Source organism: Triticum dicoccoides, chromosome 2B, assembly GCF_002162155.2.
Source record: "Triticum dicoccoides isolate Atlit2015 ecotype Zavitan chromosome 2B, WEW_v2.0, whole genome shotgun sequence".
Classification (NCBI taxonomy): Eukaryota; Viridiplantae; Streptophyta; class Magnoliopsida; order Poales; family Poaceae; genus Triticum; species Triticum dicoccoides.
In genome coordinates, this window is record NC_041383.1 from 713,385,537 (window position 1) to 713,392,874 (window position 7,338).

Here is a 7,338-nt window from a genome sequence, read left to right on the forward strand (position 1 = left end):
CCCTCCGGCACTCCGGTTTTCTCCGAAATCACCCGAAACACTTCCGGTGTCCGAATATAGTCGTCCAATATATCAATCTTTATGTCTCGACCATTTCGAGACTCCTCGTCATGTCCGTGATCACATCCGGGACTCCGAACAAACTTCGGTACATCAAAACTTATAAACTCATAATAAAACTGTCATCGTAACGTTAAGCGTGCGGACCCTACGGGTTCGAGAACTATGTAGACATGACCTAAAACCATTCTCGGTCAATAACCAATAGCGGGACCTGGATGCCCATATTGGTTCCTACATATTCTACGAAGATCTTTATTGGTCAAACCGCATAACAACATACATTGTTCCCTTTGTCATCGGTATGTTACTTGCCCGAGATTTGATCATCGGTATCCAATACCTAGTTCAATCTCGTTACCGGCAAGTCTCTTTACTCGTTCTGTAACACATCATCTTATAACTAACTCATTAGTTACAATGCTTGCAAGGCTTAGGTGATGAGTATTACCGAGAGGGCCCAGAGATACCTCTCCGACAATCGGAATGACAAAACCTAATCTCGAATTATGCCAACCCAACATGTACCTTCGGAAACACCTGTAGAGCACCTTTATAATCACCCAGTTACGTTGTGACGTTTGGTAGCACACAAAGTGTTCTTCCGGTAAACGGGAGTTGCACAATTTCATAGTTGCAGGAACTTTGTATAAGTCATGAAGAAAGCAATAGCAATATACTAAACGATCAAGTTCTAGGCTAACGGAATGGGTCATGTCAATCACATCATTATCCTAATGATGTGATCCCATTAATCAAATGACAACACATGTCTATGGTTAGGAAACATAACCATCTTTGATTAATGAGCTAGTCAAGTAGAGGCATACTAGTGACTTTATGTTTGTCTATGTATTCACACATGTATCATGTCTCCGGTTAATACAATTCTAGCATGAATTATAAACATTTATCATGATATGAGGAAATAAATAATAACTTTATTATTGCCTCTAGGGCATATTTCCTTCAGAAAGAGGCGCCCGAGGGAAGGCCCTATATCTATCGTGTACTTTTTGGCCGCCACCATTGCACATTTTGAGGTGATCTAATCTAGATAATATTCTTGTACTCTATTGGAGGGGTGGGGTCATTGCCTTTGTCATCTCCATCGACCCTTGGTTCTCCCACTATGATGTGTGAGTAGTCCAACTTTGTACCATGGGTTTTGTAGTAGTAGCTATGTATCCTGTTCTCTCCCAATTTCTTTGATACAAAGATCATACGAGTTGGCTATCATGATTGCGATCCATATGATGCAATTCTAACAGTTACTTTTGCTATGTGATGTACTATTACTTTGTGATCGGATTATATTGTATGGATTATATATGCACATTTTATCTCTTATTTATTAGTCTAATCATTATCGAATTTAGGTCAAAGATAAATAGTGGGAGTAGTACGCATCATATGGTGTAAATCTTTATAAGTTAAGTAGTTAAGGACAATAACAGAAAAATGCTTCCTTCAAATTTATCAATTGTAATACCATTTAGGTATGTATTCAGTTCACTTTGTACAAAGATGAAATAAATATGGTGTCCTCACAAGATGGTGCTTTTTCGTATTGACATTGTGGAAATAACTTCATAGACCATCCCGATCTTGAAACTTAGAAAATATCATGGGCATACTAAGACATCCAGGATATGCCACTCTAGCGCTACTTGTTATGGGTAGGGAGAAGGGAACAATGGGTACGGAGGTCATGAGGTAATAGAAGGCGCAATAAAACTATAAGTCCTAACCATTAGGTAGGGATGATCACTCTTGCCCCTCTGAGCTATAGGGGCATGATAGGTGAAGAGGACATAATAAGGTGGGGAGCTATAAAAATGGAAGTTTTCTTAAGCAACTTTGCCCTTGTTTTGATTTCAAGTTCTTTCATTTTTCACATTTATTATTACATTACCTAAGGGACCAAACTAGGGCCTAAAATGCTCCCCGTGCATCCTAAAGACAACTTCAAGCCATGCATTTTATATACATATGCTCCGAGCGCTCAGATAGAGCCCCAAGGGAAAGACTGGATTCCACTCCCACTGACTAACCACTAGAGAATCGTAGTCAGGCCCACTAGGCATACAGAGAAGGGGCAACATCAATTGAGTAGCCCCCTTGGCGCAAAACATGCACGACATGGCTTGTAGCCAACGAGGAAGCTGAATCTCTCTCATGCTCCAACATTCTATGTAGGGTCATCTTTGGGGAGGGCGTGGCACTTGCAGCTCGAGATGGCTCATTAAAGGATACATCTGCACAAACTGACTAGTGAAGCTCATCGAGAACCCCCAAGGATAACATATATGCCAGATATGCCACGACTAGTGGTGGCCCTCAAAGGATGTGGCGATTGGGTGAAGCGCCTAGCAGTTGCTAGCCACAACCACAAGGCTTTCTATTCTCGGTTGTGCCACTTGATTGATGGCATGCCTTGGGTGTGTGAGGGTCAAAGGGGAGCAGCCTCACGACTCATGTATTGGTTAACCCTGACAACTTCTACGCGATACCTCCTTAGATTTTGGAGTTGAGCATGCAACTGGTTTTGAACCTCGGCCTCCTTATGAAACTCCAGGCATGCGATGGGAAGATGATGGTTGCATCATAGGGGCATGCAGCACTGACAAGTTCACAATAAGTATATTGGGATCATATGCCCTTGACTATGGTGCTTGTGATTTCCTAGGGGGCGGCTGGACAATCTAACTAGGATGCTCAGTGAAGTGTCAAGTCCTAAAGCAGTCAAGTCTAGAAAACCACCCCCGAGATGGCCATGTTACCAGCATTACCCTCGGCAAAAGAGTTGGATTTGGCCTACATGTAGGCGATGGTCCGGTATGTCACTCCAACTAAGTGAGAGATGAATCGAGGGGTATCATGAGGGAGGGTACTTGGCCTTTGAGGAAGTCATGAGCTTCACCCTTGCCGCCTTCTTCAACTTGATTGGAGATCATGGGGGTCCTGCACCATGGTCCACCATAACGAGCGATAGCGGAGGCTCCAACCTCCTTTTTGAGCTCATTGATCTCTCCATGTCCTGCCCTACTGCTAGAAAGGATCCGGACATTGTGGAACTCAGAGTGACAACCCTAATTGTCCAATGCGGCAAATCCTAGGGAAAGCAGACTATGTAGGGATGACATGATGGCCAGAAGGAAGGCAACAATAGATCGGAGAGATAGATGTGATGCAAACGTTAATCCAAAGAGGCATCACCGATCACACGCTTTATCATCCAGGTCATGAGGGCTTTCATTATGTGTCCCATCATGACTCTATTGGTAGACATATGGGGACAGGATTCCCAGTCTTTGGGATATGAAATCCTTCCAGTGGGGCCCTAATCTAGTACCAACAGCAAGGTAATAAGGCTCATACCACTACCCATAGTTCACGATTGTGGAGGAAGTTAGGAGTCTTTCCCTTTTTTGGATCCCCATACTTTCAACTAGAAAATGGAAACGGGTCACATTTCTGATACATAACGCTTTTACCCGAGTCCAAGTACTGTTTGGGGTAAGATTGTCACATCCTTAGGATGGGTACCGAGTTACTTGGCGGAGTGGTTTGCTAAGTTAATGCTCCCTCTTCACCAAAACATAATCAGGAAAGGGTTTGAAGTGGACAAGGTTAGGTTATACTATCTCGACCCCATCCTCTCAAGCCATGCCACAATGCCATTTCATATATTAGCGGGGGATTGTCGACGAGCACATGTAAGTTACATGCCTAGTCTTGAAGGGCTCCTAAGTATGGCACCTGGCTATGCCCGAGGAGGCACTCAAAACGATAAGGGCATGTGCGGTAAGTCAAGGATATGGCTATTACGGGTATTCATTCTAACATCAGGATCACTAGATCCTATAGTATCCCTTGAAGATAGTGACCTAGTTACTTACACCCATCAACCTATATGAAGGGAAGACGACCCTGCGTCCAAAAGCATCTAACTTCGGGATCAACATAGCTATAACCTAGCTCCCCATAGAGTAGACCTGCACCATTGTAATCCTCTTTGATCATAAAAGCTCACTAGGCAAGACCTAGGACTTTTACGCAATTGGGGACGTGAAACTTGGTAAAACTATGTGTCATCATCATTAACGTTGAGATTCCTTAGGGTACCACCGTTCCCTCTACTGCCTTCCACGACCTCCAGTACATCGTAAGATTGGCGATACATGGTCAACACTTGTTGTTGACAATTGGTAGATCATACATATACCCTGGTGTATGTGACTGAGTGTATGCCTCATCGTGTGTGGAATAGGTCAATGAAGACTCGGGGCACAATGTATACATATTTGAGCTTTCCTGAGGAGCAGCTATATTGTGGACATATTACAATGGGTGTTCTTGACGAGGCATGATGGAATCTACAACCTAGTGTTTTAGAGGCGATTTCCTATCCAACCTATTTGGGTCTAGGGTTGCGAAGCTAGGGCAGAAGATTACTGGGATGCTACAACCTGATGATGTCGCTTGATGTGAGATATGCCCTAGAGGACGCATAACCTATTTTCCTTTGCATGGGTCCTTGGCCTCCTTATATAAGATCAAAATGCCATGGACCATGGTAGGCACAAACTTCTCTGGAGTGTGTCTCCTCTTTCCTTGTCGTAGGGACACCTTCGCTTATCCTTGTAGAGTCTAGATAGCTTTTGGGACCTACCTTATAGGGAACTTCTCGAGTAAGCCCAACTGCATTATTGGGAATCATGAAATCTCCTTAGGCATACTATATTGATATGGTCATTGTATAGTCACAGTTACATGGTAGATATACAATACATATGACAACATGTAAAAAGGGTATCTAGAAAAAGGGGTGTGTGGCAATGATTATCTTTAGAGAATCATCTTGGACCATCTTATAGTCATAAATGTCGTAGACCTAAGGTGATAACGGAGTATATGATATTTAGTAGTAAAATTTGTGGCGAGTCCATACTCCGTATAAAGGAAAATAGTCGCACATAGGTGTAGAATAAGTTATATTGCACCCACATACTTTTATGCTTGTTTGACTTTAAATTTACATTTGGTACGTATATTTTCATGATATTTTTATACTTGCATCGAAACATTAAAACCTACCATCTGTAATCAAACTAATGCTATGGAATCAAATTTTATTTATTCGTAGTCAATTAGTATTCTTTTTATATTTTAAAGCCATCATGTTCTAGTCTGTACTTGATGCCTCGATATTTTTCTTTTTCTTTGAAAGTGAAGATTTAACAAGTCTACGATTAGAATGTACTTGTACTCTTTCTTTCAACAAGCTACAAGCATGGAACCAAATATGCTTACCATAGCTAACGTGATTAAACTCTTCTTAATTGATCTTGTAAGATCAATATAGGACATGACAACTCGGTCCTACCAAATTAATGTTTTGGATTTTTTCATCATTGACAAATGTCATAATTTTCATAATATTTCATACTTACAAGATAGACAAATACACACACGTAATCAAATAGAGCATATAAGAGTGGTACGATTAATTTATTCTCCTATAATCCCACCATTTCAAAATATAGTTTATATTAGTTTTTTATGAACTCAAATTTGAAAATTTTACCAAGTTTATTAAAAAATTATCAACATCTAGATTATCAAATCAATACAGTAAGATTCACGATGAAATAAAATTTCATATCATCGGTATTGTAGTTATAGATAATTTTCTCTATAAACATCGTCAAGAAGCTTGAATTTTTAAAGAACCGATACACGCTACATTACACAATAGAAGGCGTACTTCTGAGCATCTAATATAACCTGCATGCACGATCACACATGCATCCATCAGCTAACCATGGAGAGAATACCATAGTGTTGGGATATACATGATAAACGGTAACCAAAACTGAATTATGAAACCTAAAGGGCAGAACCACCAGTAAACTAATCATAGGTAATATAGCTAAAATAAAAACCAGTCGCACTTACAGCTTTTGTGGGCATAAGATATTGATGTAGAAGCTTTCCATGTTAATTCAGACTTCTTATGCATGTCCTCCATTTTGTATTTGTCTTTGTTTTCAATGATGTCCTCGAGCCTTGAGTTGATATCCTTTACCTTTACAGACAGTTTGCGTGCATACTTACTTGTGTTGTAAAGGTTGCAACATATCTCATGCTTGGACGAGCCCACCATGGATACCTTTACAACAAATAATTTGTACACAAAAATATTAGAGTAGATTGTATATGCAAATTAGACCATTACTTACAACAAATAATGTGTACACAAAAATATTAGAGTAGTTGTATATGCAAATTAGACCATTACTTTAGGTCTACAACCCCAAAAGCATATAAGCACTACCCAAATATTAATTGGAATCCTAACATGATAAAAACTATAGGGTGAAACTAAAACTAAAGCCAAAACATAAAGCTCCATGCATATACAACGACACACCATAATCCATAGCCACCATTTATGATACGTGCAAGCGTTCCTCGGGTGAGTTTATGTCACGCAAGAGCGAGACAGACGTACGCCTCACCTCAAGAAAAGCGTGATGTAGGCCGGCCCAGTAGCGTTAGTTTGTTACTTGTTCGTTCGAGACTTTCATTCATTTTGTTTCATTTTTTAATTTTGTTTATATTTTGAAATATTTTAAATATATATATCTAAAAGTTACCTTACTTATAATTTAACAACGTTCACCACACATTAAAAAATGTTCACAAAAAATGTAGAAATTTGTTCGCGCAATTTTAAAAATTGTTCACACCATTTAAATAATCGTATCATTCAAAATGCCTGCACGTTTAAAAATATGTTCATGAACCTTTTTATATAATGTTCATGAAAATTTAAAATTGTTCATGTAATAATTATAAAACTTGTACCATTCAAAATTTGATTGTATCATTTTAAAAATATGTTCAAAAACACTTGAGAAACGATTGAATGTATTACAAAAATGGTCATGGTATTTTTGAATAATGTTCAGCATGTGCTTAAAATTGTTACCTGGTACTAGAAAAACTAATATGCATTTTACAAACGCTCAACTTGTATTCCGTTAAAATATTCACCCTCTATTTAGTAAATGGTCTACGTCTACCTTAACCAGCTCAACCTGTATGAGAAAAACGTTTAACTTCAATTTTTTGTAAGTCAACATGCATTTCAAAAAAAAAGAGGGAAAAACTCAAGAGAAGGAAAACCCGATAGAGAAAAAGGAAAAGATATAAGAAAAGTGAAGGAAAAACTAAAAAACCAAAAACAAACATAAAATAAATATATAAAAA

The 7,338-nt window shown here is 39.2% G+C and overlaps 1 pseudogene; it reads right to left on the minus strand.

Moving 5' to 3' along the window:
• The window catches only part of LOC119361235, a 19,009-nt pseudogene extending 15,912 nt beyond the window's left edge, over positions 1-3,097 (minus strand).
• Positions 3,098-7,338: the final 4,241 nt, after the last annotated feature.